At 42.1% G+C, this 17,559-nt stretch overlaps 1 long non-coding RNA gene across 1 annotated transcript; it reads right to left on the reverse strand.

The window, feature by feature from the left end:
• Window positions 1-16,173: 16,173 nt before the first annotated feature.
• Window positions 16,174-17,323, reverse strand: LOC120398907. Its single transcript, XR_005594793.1, has 2 exons — window positions 16,976-17,323; window positions 16,174-16,328 (listed from the first exon to the last, which is right to left on the reverse strand). It is a non-coding gene; the product is annotated as an uncharacterized LOC120398907 (long non-coding RNA).
• Between the last annotated feature and the right edge of the window lie 236 nt (window positions 17,324-17,559).

The raw sequence follows: 17,559 nt of genomic DNA on the forward strand, positions 1-17,559 counted from the left end.
CTTCTCCCCCAGACGTCCCTCTCTCTACAGTGTCATTGATAGCTCCAGTGCCTGAAAGTGGCTCCTACTTCCTCTGTCTCCTCTTATGTAGCAATGGCCACTAAACAGAGGCACCTAGGCTGAGTCCTCATTTCAAGCTGCTTTTGCAGGCATCCAGACTCTTAAGAGCAGGAACCTCTAGAAGCATGTGGGAACAAGGAGGACCCACCAGCACCTTGTCACCAGCTGTTTGTGGACTACCAGCAAGTGCTCCAGGATCCATAGCTGGGGAACCACTACACTAGGTGATCCAGGTGGATTCCTTGGCCTGTTATTTTTCTCTTGATTATCTCCTTTCTGTTCCCATGTGTTATCAGTTGCACCACAGCACTTACCGTGACCTATACCAAGTCTTCCAGCTGTACCCTTTTACAAGTTATACCCCTTATTTTAAACATGAATTTACCTCTACCCACACAAATCTGCTTTCTTTTCACTATATGGGTTATTTGTTGACATCAGAAATACTGAATCAAGGATTGAATCTGGTACAGGATAATCCGGTTTTGCTCCGGTATCCGGAGATATGAAAATAAAGCTTCTTGTTGTAACTAAGGGCAAGATTTGACTCAGATTATATATATCTGTTCAACCCCATCTAAATCAGTGAGATTGCACAGGGGCAGCAGAGGATGGAATAAGGCCCTGAATGTTTGCCTGAAACAAATAAGAGGAATGGGAAATCCCTGTCATGCTCTACATCATGTTGTAACTCAGAAATTGTTTGGCCAGATGTGCACTACTGGGATACAAATGCTACAGCATTCATGCTGTTGGCTTCTGTATTCATGCACATCGCCCCAAACTACAATTTTGCAACCAAAGACTAATTTCACAGGAACATTTGCATAGAAAAAAACAACCACTGAGCCAGGCAGTGGGAGATAAAGCACCAGTCATGAAAAAGAGAAAGAGTGGTAGAGAGCTGTATAGGTGTGTGTGATGTCAGAAGGGCACCTTGTGTCACTAACTGTTGTCTATGGTGCATTGCTGTAGGCTGAGGTCTCAACATGCACATTTGTTAGATGTGAACATAGCACCATCCTGGCAGGACACAGAATTGTAGGAATTGTGGACAAGTAGAGAGTTCTCATTAGAATTCTGATGCAGAGCCAAATGTGAATCATTTGCAAACTGTTATGGAATCTCTTTATTTTTATTTTTTTTTAAATGTAGTTAAATTTTCATATAAGCTCTGGCTGCAGCAGATGTCAACGTAGACTTTTAAAAAAAATATCTGACTACAGTTTTGGGTTTAACAGGCTATACTAGGCTTTTATCTTTCACCATCGTGAGTCACGTAATCCAGAACAGATGATCATTAGTATGCTATAGTTAGAGAGGCACCGCACTCAGCAGGTCAGGATCCACAGACCAAGAATTATTCACTGAAGAAATTCACAAATCATTTTGAACAACAGATAAATCTGAGAATTTTGCAGTCTGTTCAGATTGACTTTGTGAGCAGCATAAGCGGTGATGTTAATTGAAAACATTATTCATTACAACTTGTTCACCTTGCTTTAATTGGCATGATGCAGGCAGGTTTTTGTTCTTAGAGCTGTAATAAAAATGACGAGTGGGAATGTGATTGGTCTATGTAGACAGGTTTAAAACATATTTAAGAACATCATTTAATTGAAAATTCCTATTGCTTAACAAAAGAAAGCCCTGTAAAGTCCTCAGGTTCAGTAATGGAATCTTTAGGCAGGCAGCCAGACTGCATAATGCTATTACTAGAACAGAATCTTCTAGTAACTCCCGGAATAATTGCAATAGTGGGCTTTCCCTAAAATAATGTAAAACTTTTCTGAACAGCTGCCTTTGTGCAGAGCAGAAGACTAAACCCTGCTGTGCTTTCTGGATGCTGGTGGTAGGTCTTTGTTGCCAGAATTTTAATGATTCACCCTGCCCTCTCTGCAATGCCACTGCTGCTAGTGATTTTATTTGCTGACTTTCTAGGTCCTGATTCAAAACCCATTGACTTCAATAGGAAGCCTCCCATTGACTTCACTGGGCTGTGAATCAGGCTTTGGGAGAGGGAAGTGGCTAAGGGTCTCAGATCTGCAGGATGAGATACATAGCAAGTTGTATTGTAAAATATTTACCAAACAGTAGTCATAAAATCATAGTTATTCCCATCTCCCAGCCACTGCAGGATTGTCCCCTACTGTTTGTTTTCTAGTGTCAAAGCTAGTAAAATTTTAAATGACCCAAGTGACTGAGGTTTCTTAACACTTTCCTTAGGAGACTTTTCTACAGGTTATAAATTCTCACTGTCAAGAAGTTCTTCTGATATTCAATCTAAATGTTCCTTGCTTAATTTCATCCCATATTTCTAGCACTATTGCATGATGACACCCTCACTCTCCTTTGTGTTTACACTCTTCAGTATGTAAAGGCTATTCTCTTTGTCATTATCTCTTAGCCAGTCTATAATGCAAACCACAGAAAAAAGTACTGAAGTGATGAATAGATTCCCATATCTTGGTAGTAAATGAGGGTCAGAGTCTGCCATCTTTAATCATACTAAGTAGTACCTCACTCTGCAAGGAATCCAATTGAAATAAATTGTTCAACACATTGATTTCAATAGAACTACTCAATACAAGTAATTGTCGTAGATCAGGCCCTGAATGTTAAAAATAAGGGAACAGATAGTCTAATGTCGGAGTAGAATGGGAGCAGAATTTCCCTGACTTTTCCTCCTGACAGCAGGCACCTCACTGATCTGCCAATATTCCTAGTAAAAAAAGTTTCATATTTTAAATGTTGCTTTTCTTCTTTTATATACACTTGTTTTGCACTAAAAGATGTATGTTGGTAGGAACAATAACTTGAGAGGTGGAAGTTGGCTTGGTCAATATGCATCCTGGTTTTGGTTGGATGTGTCCCAAGGAAATAATTTATAGTGTGTTCTTGTGGGATCAATGCCAGTTAACTAACACTAAAAGGTGACTACATTGCTTCTGTGGACTGCACAAAGTTTCCAAAAAGGGCCTCCCAATTCCCTACTGTAGTTTGGGTAATCTCATGCCATGGTACCATGGGCAGCCTTAGCAGCAGGTGATTAGCACATTCTTATGTAAGATATTGCATTATTTGTATTTTCTTACAAAATGAGATACAGTTCCTGTTTTATTTTCTGCCTGTAACAAGAAGCATTGTTTTCAAACTGCATGTCACTCTCCTATTCAGTTTAAGAAGCACTGCTTATTTTTAGAAGCAATTATTCACAAAACAGTAGGTTTTTCCTGGTCATATCCTCTGATAGAAATGGCTATGTTGCAGCTAGCAACATCTCTACCCCTTATTAGACTAATTTCCTGGAACTGAACAGAAAACAAAGTGGGAATATCACAATATCAATTAAGTACCTCTGGAAAAATCAGTCAGTCAGGGTGGAATCAATAAAGGGACTTAGGCTTTGCAACACTACCATATATTGGGAAGGAGGCAATTGAACCTGGGTCTTATACATCCCAAGTGAGTGCTTGAATCACAGAGCTAGAAGTTATATAATGAGCTGCAGTAGCAGCTTTTCCTCCAGCCAGCTTTTGAATGTGACCCAATGCGATAGACACACCCAGAGGGAACTTACTGGACTGGGACCCTTGGGTGAGACAGATGGCTGAACACTGATCCTTCCCTGGTTCATGAATCACTCTGGGGCTTAGGTGGAGAGAGGTGTCTGGATGACTAAGATGAAGCGGCAGTGCACATGCCCAGAGACAGAAACTTTAGACACCTAGGGAATTTTTACTTTGAAAAACTTAGGTGCTGAATAAGCTTAGGTGCCGACAGGGTTTGGTGCAAGTTTTACAGATCGTAGTGGGGGACTTAGGCACTTAAAAACAGAATTTAGATGCCTAAAAACAGGACGTAGGTGCCTAAGTAGCTTTGTGGAATCCACACTAACAGAAAGTAGTAAAGAATCCTGTGGCACCTTATAGACTAACAGACGTTTTGGAGCATGAGCTTTCGTGGGTGAATGCCCACTTCGTCGGATGCAAGTAGTGGAAATTTCCACTACTTGCATCCGACGAAGTGGGCATTCACCCACGAAAGCTCATGCTCCAAAATGTCTGTTAGTCTATAAGGTGCCACAGGATTCTTTACTGCTTTTACAGATCCAGACTAACATGGCTAACCCTCTGATACTAATAGAAAACAATTATTAAAAGACATGTCCCAGGACAGTCATGCTAAGCTATGGGTAAACAACTCCATGTTGGAAGTCATAATTATTCTCTTCAAATTAGTTGCTCCTGCAAAAGCCAACTGGTGTTTGATGTGATTATTTGGTTTGGGCATTCATTAACAAACTACTCACCAACAAAAGACAGATTTCTTGGATCTTCACTTAATTATCATCTCTAGGCAGCCATTGATTTTCTTAGCTCTGTTGAACCATCACAAAAATGAAGCTAGGTATGCAATCCTGTTTGATTTAGCGGTGTCAGAATTAGACTGGAGACAGGGGCAGATAGACAGAGCAAAAGATTTCAGTGAGATTTACCCTCATTTCAATTGCATAGGCTGGCTATGAATTTTCATGGCTGGACAATTCAAAGCCATCAGTAAGGGGGAAAATACTAGTTTCTAATGGGAAAACCTTGTCAGAAAAGGAAAAAGGTTGTTGACTTCAACCTTATGTAATTATTGTTTGCTAAATATATGTGGCAGAAAAATAAGTATGGTACAAAGAAGTTGAGCAAAAAATGTAGCAGAGATATCAAAGTGAATCTTGTGCTGTGCCAGCATGAAAACGGCCCAGACGCTGAGGGCGCCCATTTTACTACTGCCTGCAAAGGAAACATAAATTATAACTGTGCAAGTTAAAATTTTCTGCACACATACCCACTTTGCTCAAGAGTAGAACTTTCATAGATGGGATAACACATTGATTCTCATTTGGTAGAACAGTACCAACTGCTGGAATGTATTGTTCCAAAATCCCTTCAACCGCACATAACATATGAATAGCATCATTCTTGTGGTGGTCTTTTTTTTCTCTACTAGGTCCCTCCGGGCAGTCAGATTATTTTTAGCAGTGTTAGTATTCCAATAGCACCGCTAGGCCCCCACTGAAATTGGGAGCCCATTGTGTTAGATGTTATACATACATATAATAAGAGACAATACCTTTTCCCTACGAGCTTACTGTTTTTATAGACAAGACAAAGGCTGGGCAAAAAGATGCAATACTATCCCCATTTTACATATGGAGCAGCATAGCACAGAGAAATTAAGTGCTTGTTCAAGATCACACCAGAAGTGTATGGTAGAGCCAGGAAATGAACCCAGATCTTCTAAATCAGGGGTAGGCAACCTATGGCACGCGTGCTGAAGGTGGCACATGAGCTGATTTTCAGTGGCACTCACATTGCCCGGGTCTTGGCCACTGCTCTGGGGGGCTCTGCATTTTAATTTAATTTTAAATGAAGCTTCTTAAACATTTTAAAAACCTTATTTACTTTACATACAACAATAGTTTAGTTATAGATTATAGACTTATAGAAAGAGACCTTCTAAAAACATTAAAATGTATTACTGGCACGCGAAACCTTAAATTAGAGTGAATAAATGAAGACTCAGCATACCACTTCTGAAAGGTTGCTGACCCCTGTTCTAAATTCTTGTCTCAACTGCAAGGTCATCCTTCTTCTTTAGTACTCATTGAGCTATCTACAGTGGATTGAGATCTTCACTTTTTCTTTTTCTAATATAACGTAAAGCAGGCTGGGAATATAGCTCTCGATCAAATCTCAGACAAGATATCTCTTTCTCACTTGCTCTGTCTCCTGCCCTCCTCGTCTGGGAAAGGAATAGGTTCTTGGCCACTGTATCATTCAGGACTACTTACAAACCACACTGCTGAAAGAATGTTGTAACTGGCTTAGCCATGAACCACACTGTCTCCATATTACCCATCACAGCAGTTGACACACAAAGTTCTTGTTTGCAGATGCTAGTGAACTACTCTTGTTGGTTCACGCTAGAATTTTACATATTTTAGGTTATTTTTGTATTTTAATTGACGCTTTCCCTGACTGACATCACTGGGGAAAGATGTCAGATTCACACCTGGGAAGACAAGCTGTTTAATCTTCCCTTACAGTGTGGATGGCTGATCCAAAGTTCTCCAAATCTGACAAGGTTTCATTTATGTCACAGATAGAAAATCAGCTCAACAAAAGTATTCTAGAAATGCAAGGCAGCCTCCAGGCAGGCCCACCTCAAGTAAGCAGATACCATCACCCCCAAAACTTGGCTTGAATTGACCAGTCCTCCACCAGTGTTTCATCATTTCTTATTTAGCACCACAATCTCATAATGCATTTTCTCACCAGGCCCACTTCTCTATCATGTACCAGCAGGTACCAAAACTGGAGCAGAAAAGGTTCAACTCCTCCCAAGACTGACACAGAGATAGAACTTGGATAACCCGTTGCCATTATTGGTACTGTTACTGAGAGTTCAGCAAGACCAAATGGCTAGACCCAGAAGTTGGCAAGATGCCAGCTCTGGCCACCTGATGTGGATCTTATTGTCTGTCTCCCAAATTCTCTTCCAAATCATGGCAAGCTAGCACCTGAGGGTGATATGTAATATGCCAATGTTCAGTCTGGAAGTTTGCAGGGTTCCTGGGAACATTATGGGAAATAAAAATAAAGGATATGATTGTGCAGACAGGTGTTTGTCTATGATCAGGGGACACCACTGTATTTGACTGTCTGTTGGGTAACACCCTATTACCTAGATCGTGGGGTGATGCCCTGAGAGTCCTTTCAGGCCTTAAGAACAGACCACACCACTTCAGGTCTCCTCCATCAGCACCCTGTTGTGCTGTGCCACCACCTGTAGTACTACTTGCAGTCCCCCAGCCAGCTCCCCCACTTGCTTCTGGGGAAGAGACCAGAACCAGCACTAGCCAGTCCTGCCTTCCTTTAGGATCTCAGCTCCCCTCCAGCACTTCCTCCGTCACAACTGATAAACTCCCAGCTGTTTCCCCCTCAAATTAGCCCCTCAGCTGTACCTCTGCTCAGTTAATCGATCTTCCAGTTAGGTCCCAATTAACCTATATTGGTTGCGTGACAGGGTGCTGAGTCAGCATCAGACTCACCACACCCTGTTACACTCTACTGCCCTGGGATTTGAAGTCAGCTCCTAGAGGAGCAGGTTTGAAAAAATATAGCAATACATAGTAAGCGCCACATATCCCAATATGTTGGTATGTGGGAGGGTAGCATCATCTCTCTTTTTAGGAGGAAGATTATTCTCCACTCCCAGGGGCAGGCTAGTGTGTCTCACCCTTAATATTTAAATGCCACATTAGACATCACTCCTTCCCTACAGCCAGAGTTGCCAAGAAAGTGAAAGGAATCTTGACTCACGCTACTCCAGGACTTGCCCTACTAGCCACAAATCATTAAATTCCAATGGGCAGTTTTTGCCAGCGTGCTCTAGGTGTAGTTATCATAGATGAAAAGCCCGACACCAGAGCAGTGTTGAAGCACTGGACCAGGGGTAGTCAGTAGGCGGTCAGTGGACCAAATCCGGACTGCCAGGCACTTTAGGAACAGTCACCTACATCTTTTAATTACTTATTATCATCATTATTGTTATTTTTTACATCATTTTCTCTGGACTCTGGACCTTGACTATACCTTGACATAGGGTGACCAGACAGCAAGTATGAAAAATCGGGACAGAGTGTGGGGGGTAATAGGCACCTATATAAGAAACATTCCCAAATATCGGGATTGTCCCTATAAAATCAGGATATCTGGTCACCCTATTTGATCAAGAAATTTAGATCCTGACAAAAAATAGTTGACTACCCCTGCACTTAAGAACAGATTCTAACTTCCAAAAAGAAAAGTGATTACAGAATTTTTCTGTGGCTTTAAAGTGCGCTATGTTACAGCAAAATTTAAATGTAGAGCAAAAAGACCCAAGAATCATACCACACATCATTCACATACGAACAATAGCTGGCATTTGATTCTCATTGGCCAGTTAATGACAGAGCCTATTTCTGGGTGAGAAGCACCAGACCAGCCTTACAACTTAAAACCAACATTAAAGCAGCTGTTCCTTTATAAGTGTAAACATGGATACAAATCAGTCCAGAATATAAAAATAAATGTGACTGATTATCACGTTCATTCAAAGGCCATAACCAAACTCAGTGCCAGCTCTTGCTCAAAGTGTTAATTGTGGCATTGTAACATGTAGGAGCTACATGTGTTCTCATTAGTTAAAGGAACTTTGGATAGTGCCCTTCAGTTGTCTTCTGTTGCTGGCGTGTTTCAATGAAATCTTCCTGCTGCAGCTCCTTTGAAGCTCCCAACTGGAATGTGCACTATATATTCTGGAGCACTGGTTGGAACAGCTGAGCCCACATAAATCCTTTATTTGGAAGAACTATTCTGTTGAATAGACAGCTGTGAACAGTCTATGGAACTGGGATGAAGGTCACAGTTTTGCTCTGATTTCACATTCTCATTTTTCTGAGGAGGACACCACTGACCAAAACCAACTACCTTGCATTTTGTGCAAACACAGCTTTCTTGGGGAGTTAAAATAACTGTACTGAGCCACACTGTAGCTTTGATGATCTCCTTGCACAACTCTCATTTACATCAGCAGGACTTCTTTCTCAAGGCTCGCTCAGTGGTTTAAGCATTAGCCTGCTAAACCCAGGGTTGTGAGTTCAGTACTTGAGGGGGCCTTTTGGGGATTGGTCCTGCTTTGAGCAGGGGGTTAGACTAGATGATCTTCTGAGGTCCCTTCCAACCCTAATAATCTATGATTCTATGAATCAATCTGGCCCATAGCCTGGGGGAGGGGACTTATGATGAAGCAACTCCTATTTGTGCCTTTGGAAACCTAACCCTAAAGGTGCAAAAGCATATTTTTCAAAGTAAAAATGTGACCATCAATATGGAAATGAAAACTGACAATGTGTTCAGAGTGCATTCTGTACTTCTAAAATGGACATATTAAAATATCAGACCTGAATATGCTTGAATTCAAGATAAGCTATTTGTTATAAAGTATAATAAAATTGAAATTGCTTGTACTGTTGTCAGGATATAAAGAGATGAGAACTGAATATAAAACTCAGTAGAAAACTTAAAAAAATATAATTCTACTGCAGAAGAAAGGATTATATTCATGGTATTCATTATTTATACAAATATACTGTATATATTAAATTTGTTGAGTGCTATTGGAGCTCTTAGAACTAATATACATATATGTTAACAATAGAAATACTATATATGGTCTAGCCTCCTGTCTGTCTGAGGATGGATGATGATGGATGAGAGAGATCAGATGATCATTGCCTGTTAGGTTCACTCCCTCAGGGGCACCTGGCATTGGCCACTGTTGGTAGACAGATACTGGGCTAGATGGACCTTTGGTCTGACCCGGTACGGCCTTTCTTATGTTCTTATGTTATCTTATATATCAAAACACCACGTTAAATTTGCATAGGTAAGCATTCACAGTGATACCAGGAAATGTGAAATTTCTGTGCAATCAACCAGTCTTAACTCCATGCCTTTGCAATACTTCTGTATATTACTATACCTTTCTTGATTAGCAGATCACATACTATTTCTCAAATAAAACAATATACTACACTGGATACATATATGTATTTAAGATAAAGCAATCGTGTATATAAAATCATTCATTTTTCAGACAGAGACAGAGCAATGGAAAATTTCAGCCCAAAATGTGATTGTTTCAGAAAGTTATGAGCTTATAATAGAAACTTTTTAGCCTACAAATGTTTGATTTATTTTATATAAGGTCTGATGATCTGCCACAGAGAAAGTGTAGTTTTCATACCACCTCTAATTCTAAAATTATAAATATTTCAGCTATACAACTTGGCAAGTGCAGGTGTTCAGAGAACTCTGTGAACTATAACTAGATTTCTAAATCGTTGTCTTTATTTTGCTGGGTTTTCAAATAATTTATGTGAACAAAACACAGCAGGATAATGTCAGGGATTCAGGGTAATTCCAACCTAGGTAATTATATTCTGCCTATTTAAATTCCCCTTTTAGTTTCAATTCCTTATGCCAGTCTTCATTAGTTCACTTCCTATCCTAAGCTGTCGGAGGATGGTGCTGTGGGCTCTGTAAAAATGAAGTGATCTGGTCGCTAAAGTGATCCCTGTATATTACATAAAATTGGTAATAATTTTGCAAATGTTCTGATGGCTTTGTGATCTTTGATAGACACGCCCTATAAGATTATGGGAATTCCCTTTTTGTGGATCACTGAATGTTTGCTACATCTTGTTCTAAACCATAAAAAGAAATAATACATCAAGAATAATTCAAGCTAATTCCCCCAGATCCTTTCCTGAAGGTAAATTACAGAGGCTGGACTACAAGGTTGTATACTCATGGAATGGTCTTTTAGTCATATTTAGCACATAGAATCATAGAAAATCAGGGTTGGAAGGGACCTCGGGTGTATGATGATGTCATAAACATGTTACATACAGCACCAAGGAATGTGTAAGACATGGCTGGTGAAAGAGAAGAGATAAGGCGGATTATACTGGGACACAGAACGTAACCATAGTGCATCTTTCCCTTCTAACACAAAGCCCTTCTCTTCAGGGGCCTGATCCAAACCCCACTGAAGTCAATGGAAGAATCTTTTCATTGACATCAATGGCTCAGGTCCCAGGATAGGTCATGTTTATATATTCCAAATGTCATTGTGTCTCTCAGGGGCCACTTAGCCCTGGTCTACACTGGGAGAAGGGGGGAGAATCAGTCTAAGTTACGCAACTTCAGCTACGTGAATAACGTAGCTAAAGTCAACGTACCTAGATCTACTCACCGCAGTGTCTTCACTGCGGTAAGTCAACTGCTGCCGCTCCCCTGTCGACTCCACCTGCGCCTCTTGCCGCGGTGGAGTACAGGAGTCGATGGGCGAGCGCTCGGGGATCAATTTAGTGTGTCTAGACTAGACGTGATAAATCGATCCCTGCTGAATTGATCACTGCCCGCCGATCCGGCGGGCCGTGTAGACATACTCTTACATACAAGACCTTGATTTGGAGTCATTTTCATACTAATCTAGCTTGCAAAGTGAAGAAAGTAAAGTCTCCTGTATAGGTATGTAATATTCAGATATCTTATTGCTTTCAACTAGTTACAAAATTCCTAGGCCTGGGCTACACTAGAAAATAGGTTAGTTTAACTATATTGGTCAGGGATGTGAAATATCCACACCTCTGAGCAGCATTGTTAAGACCTAAGTCCCTGTGTAGACAGCACTATGTCGATGGAAGAATTATTTGAACCTAGCTACTGCCTCTCCAAGAGGTGGATTACCTATGCTGATGAGAGAAGCCTTCCTGCCAGCATAGGTAGTGGCAACACTGAAGCACTAAGCTGCGCAGCAACAGTGTTAAGTGTAGACAAGGCCCTAGTTAGAAGAACCATGTCTCCACCACCTGTATTGGCTGTTAACATTCCAGGGACACACATTCTAACAACAAATCTTAACAACAGTTCACTTTCTTAGTTGAGCTGTGCAGGTATCATGATAAGAGACCACAGATCAAATTTTGCTCTCCATTACATTGGGCTCCATTGAACTGAATGAAATTGCACAGTTTAAATAAAGCAGATTTTGGATTTGTTTTGTATGCAGTAGATGATACACTAGTTTCTTTAGCATTTGCATATTTATACAAATGAGTCTGGTGTATTTTTGTGGAAATGCTGAAGAACAGCAAGATTTCTTATAGTTCAAGCTTGCCACTTCTGTGGGGTTTCTTGACTAATCGTACTAATTAGATGTAAACTTCAAAGGATATGCTGACAATGGGACAGATCACCTTTAACACCAGACTGTTCCTGTATAAATGTGTGCTCATATGCTCTTTATCTGGGGAGATTGGAACTTCCCTGCCCTGATTGTCAAATTTAACACCAGAGTTCCTCTGATGGCAAGAAAGAAAATACCTGCCGTATTTCCTGACCCAGTTTCTTTTTGTTCCAGTAGAGCTGCATACATGATCAAGCATTTGTATCTTACCTTTAAGTGTCTTGAGATAATGCTACTTAGCTCTCTTCAACCATTAACTAATCACCACAACAGTCCAGCTACTCTGCGTACCACACACCTGGGAACCACATTCTCAAGTGATTAGAAAAATCTCAGACGCAAAGGATGGTGGGGGAGAAAGAAAAACTTGATGAGTGATTCAGACAGGCACACAGAGAGAACCTAAGAAAGCAAACAATAGCACAAGCTTTGGGATCAGGAATATAGTACCCAAAAAGGTAGCAGGAAAGTTGCAGGATATAGGACAGAGGAGTAGAAGTAAAGGGCGGGATCTTGGATTTTGCATTTCTGGATGGGGATTGCATGAGCCACTGGCTGTGGATTGACACTGAGGATATGTGATGAGGTCACTGAGGGAAAGGAGGAGTAAGATGACAAGGCTGCCTGGCTCAAAGATGGAGATGACACCAATACCCTCCAAACAGGGTCTGTGAGCCAAGGAGGACTTTCCTTGACCTCAGGGAGACCCAGATAATCCAGCCATCATGCACCTAAATGATTAACTGAAGTGGGACCTGGAGAAGATGACAAAAAGGACCCACACCCTCTATGTCCCAGTGGAGGTCCGTGACCCTCTGCACCTCCAAATAGCACCCTGGACCCCACATATTAGCCACTGTTATGATTGTGGTATGTTTTGTACAAAGTGCGCATTGTGAGGTATCATTTGAGAAGTCATGATCTGTTGAACCTTACTATCCTGTTGAATACCACAGGTAATCATCAAACGATCCATCCCCTGTTGCACATTCCCAGCTTCTGGCAAAAAGAGGCTAGAGACACCATTCCTGGCTCATAGCCATTGATGGACCTGTCCTCCATGAATTTATCTAGTTCTTTTTTGAACCCTGTTATCCTCTTGGCCCTCACAACATCCTCTGGTAAGGAGTTCCACAGGCTGACTGTGCGTTGTGTGAAGTAATACTTCCTTTTATTTGTTTTAAACCTGCTGCCTATTAATTTCATTTGGTGACCCCTAGTTCTAATGTTATGAGAAATAGTAAACATTTCCTTATCTACTTTCTCTACACCAGTCATGATTTTATAGACTTCAATCATATCTCCCCTTAGCTGTCTCTTTTCCAAGCTGAAAAGTCAGTCTTATTAATCTCTCCTCATATTGAAACTGTTCCATATCTCTAATCATTTTTGTTGCCCTTTTCTGAACCTCTTCCAATTCCAATATATCTCTTTTTGAGATGGGACAACCACATCTACACACACTATTCAAGATGTGGGCGTATCATGGATTTATATAGAGGCAACATGATATTTTCTGTCCTATTATCTAGCCTTGTCTTAATTATTCCCAGCATCCTGTTTGCTTTTTTGACTGCTGCTGCACATTGAGTGGATATCTTCAGAGAACTATCCACAATGACACCAAGATCTCTTTCTTGAGTGGTAACAGCTAATTTAGACCCCATCATTTTATACATATAGTTGGGATTATGCTTTCCAATATGCATTACTTTGCATTTATCAACATTAAATTTCATCTGTCATTTTGTTGTGCAGTCACCCAGTTTTGAGAGATCCTTTGTAGGTCTGCCTGGGTCTTAACTATCTTTAGTAGTATCATCTGCAAATTTTGCCACCTCACTGTTCACCCCTTTCCAGATCATTTATGAATATGTTGAATAGGACTGGTCCCAGAACAGACACCTGGGGGACACCACTATTTATCTCTCTCCATTCTGAAAACTGACCATTTATACCTACCCTTTGTTTCCTATCTTTTAACCAGTTACCAATCCATGAGAGGACCTTCCCTCTTATCCCGTGGTAGCTTACTTTGCATAAGAGCCTTTGGTGAGGGACCTTGTCAAAGGCTTTCTGAAAACCTAAGTACACTATATCCACTGGATCCCCTTGGTCCACATGCTTGTTGACCCCCTCAAAGAATTCTAGTAGATTGGTGAGGCCTGACTTCCCTTTACTAAAACCACATTGACTCTTCCTCAACAAATTATATTCATCTTTATGTCTGACAATATTGTTCTTTATTATAGTTTCAACCAATCTGCCCAGTACTGAGGTCAGGCTTACAGGCCTGTAATTGCCAGGATCACCTCTAGAGTCCTGTAGTGAGGCAAAGACTCACTGAGGCAGCACCCCTTACTAGCCCATCAGCTCTAGAGCACCCTCTGCTGGCCAAAGTCTCACCTGCCACTAGCCCCCATGTCCCTCCCAGACTCTGGTGCCCCACTCTCTCAAGGTTCTGCCCCCAGAAGTAACCCACAATCTGGGTCTCCCCACCCAGGGAAACCCCCAACCCTCTATCCCCACCTTGCCTCAGTGGCTATGGCCAGTCACCATCTAGCCCCCGCTCACTAGGGCAGACTGTAGTCTGTAAACCACTCATCACTGGCAAGGGGGGGGGGGTTGGACCTGCTGCCTTTCCTAACCCTGGGTTGCACTTCTGCAACCCTAGTACTTGCTTTCAGCCATTAGCAAGGCCTTCAGCCTAGGGAATTGCCAGATTGGAACTCCCCAGCCCCTCTTGCCTTTCCCAGCACTGCTCTACCTCTAGTATCCTGCTCCCAGACAGCTAGTAGTAAGGCCACTGTTAGAGAGAAACTCTGCCTCAGCCTCTGGCCCACAGCCTTTTATAGGGCGAGCTGTGGCCTGATTGGGGCATGGTCCCAGCTATGGCTGCTTCCCCAATTAGCCTAGCCCTTTTCTCAGCTGCAGTCTCTCCAGGGCTGATTTTAACTCCTCTGAGTGATTACAGCACCTGGAGGGTTTGCCGCTTCTCACTAGCAAAGCATTGTGAGAGACAGACCAGATTGGAGAGTTAAGGGAGCACAGTGATCTCACAGTTCCAGATTGTATCCTTGGGATCCCATCACAGGGTCATAATTGCCCTGAGCAGTCATAGCCACTAAGTCATATCTGAGGACCATAGGGGAGAGTAGCCAATCTACTGTCACAAGGAGTTCCTCAGTGCCATGGTAAGGAGGCAATACTCTACATTTCCTCCACCCATGGACAGAAACAAGCAACTGGAAATTATGCAGGAGCTCTGTGAGTTGGCACTGATGGAATGGTGCTAGGCATGGTGGATGGGACACACGTACCAGAGACAGTTTGCATGGCCAAGAACAAGGGCTGAATTTGCAAGATACCAGTCCTGCCCACTATCACATTTGAAAATCCCTCTGGTTTCCCAACTATCAAAAATGGAGCACTTACATTTCCTGCTCCATTCATCCCCTTTGAGAATTTCCTGGCACCTGACCTGCCCAAGGAGACCCATTGTCAACACTGGGACTAAGGCCCTGACTTGGCAAGATAGTTAAGCATATGCTTGGCTTTAAGCAGGTGAGTATTTGGACTCTAGTTAGTAGTTAAAGTTAGTGTTTAAGTATCCTGCTGAACTGGGGCCAAACTCTGGCATTCCTGGCTCCCAGTCCTGTGCTCAGTCCACACGTTTCTCATGGCATTTGTATTTGCTGTTTGCTTTCTTCTTCAAGTGAATATGTGAGAAGAAAATTCCTATGTTTTCTTTGTATTGATTAATATTAAAGCCACAGTTTGTTGAGGGTCCTGACAGTCAATGTAGCAACAGTAGGTGCTTAAGGCAGGAATCCCCAATGGGAATTTTGTTTGTCATGACAGAGTTTTTACCGCTAAGGTTAAGGGGACAAATATAAATATTCGCAGACCTGATTTATCTTCATGACTCTGTCACTTGGGGTACATCTACACAGCAGCTGGGAGGTGGGATTCCCAGTGTGGGTAGACATTCATGCACTAGCTTTGCTTGTGCCACTGGCTAAAAATAACGGTGTGGCTGTGGTAGCACAGGTGGCAGTACAGGCTAGCCACCTGACTACAATCCCGTCTAACACCTTGGGTACGGACTTGGGTGGCTAGCCCAAACCGCTGCCCATGCTGCTGCGGCCTCACTACTAGTTTTAGGTGCTAGCTCAAGTATAGCTAACGTGTACATCTACCTGAGCTGGGAATTGCACCTCCCAGCTGCTGACACAGACCTGGAGACTTTCTCTCCAGATAGAAATTAACATCCTCTAGCCCGAGTTTTATTGTTCACTTTGAGATGGTTCTCAACTTCAACAGCAAAAGTTTCTCTGTACAACACATTGATTTATCCAGATAGAATGTCTCAGGTGTGTCAGGAGGATGGAGCAGATCTGAAGGAAGAAAATAGCCTAAGTAAAAATTAAAAGAAGGGGATCAGTTGTATTCAATGCATCAAACTTTACATTCTAATTATATTCTACCCACCTAGCCATGCTATCTTGGGCTGTGTAATCTAATAAATCAAGCAAGATTGGGGCTGCTCTGTGCTTGGATAGGAGAGTTTCAAGGAAAACATAGGTGGTACAGTGTGGCAAGCTGCTGGGGATACTCAGAGCTCTGAGACACTGTGCCACCCTTCTCAGCCTCAGCAAGTGGGAGCTTTGCTGTGTGACAGTTCCCTGACACACCAGCTTGTCTGCCTTGCCAGCAAATTCCTCAGGGCTTTCTCAGCCCAAATCTTGCCTTGCAGGGAACAGTCAATAAACTCTAGCCCTTGACCCCTGTCACTGTACATTCACAGAAGATATTCAGGTTGCTGCTCCTTTAAAGAGACAGGAGCTTGACTGGAGTTATCAATCACTTCAGTTCAGTCAAAGCCTGGGCTTGGTTTAGATAAAAAGTATAACAAGTTTGTTTAATCAAAACAAGAGAGGTTTTAAGTGAGTTCAAGCAAAAGGGATAAAGATAGGAAGGGTTACAAACAAACAAAAGTAAAAATAAGCTTTCTAATGCCTAAAACCTTTGTTCAAGTCTTTGTTCAAAGTAGTGTCCTCACCAGTCTTCCTTTTCCAGCAATGGCTGACTAAGCCTTAGTCAGGATGGCCACAGAGTCCGAGACACTGATTTTCCTTGTCAGCACAGGTGAAGGATAACAAAAGGGCTCTCTGCCCCTCTCTTTATAGTCCAATAAACCTTTTAAAGGTATCTCTCCCAAAGCTCATTGGCTCTGCTTCCTTAGGATGCAGCCTCCATTCCCATTGAGATTAAGGGATCACCCTTTCCTCCCCACTTGCTCGCCTGCTGGCTTTGTTTGCCTGGCAGGCAAATGTGCTTGTCTTTGTCTTTGGTCAGACCTTGCTCAAATTTACATTTGCCTGGGGAAAAAAACCTCCCCCTGCCATGCTTGGTTTAAACACAGTTTAGTCATATTTCCAGCACATCTGTATAAGCCTTTGTGTGTTGTATGTTGACCGTACATACATCACAGCAGCCTACTAATGAACAGTGAGTTATTAGTTTGCCAGTGACACATTACATGACACCTTTTAGGTACAGATTATGACAAAGTCAGCTGGGGTACACTGAGCTGGTCAGGCCATCTGAAGCTCATTGCCAGGGAGTCCCTTGCCTTCTGGTGTA

Source organism: Mauremys reevesii, linkage group 2 (assembly GCF_016161935.1).
Source record: "Mauremys reevesii isolate NIE-2019 linkage group 2, ASM1616193v1, whole genome shotgun sequence".
NCBI lineage: Eukaryota > Metazoa > Chordata > Testudines > Geoemydidae > Mauremys > Mauremys reevesii.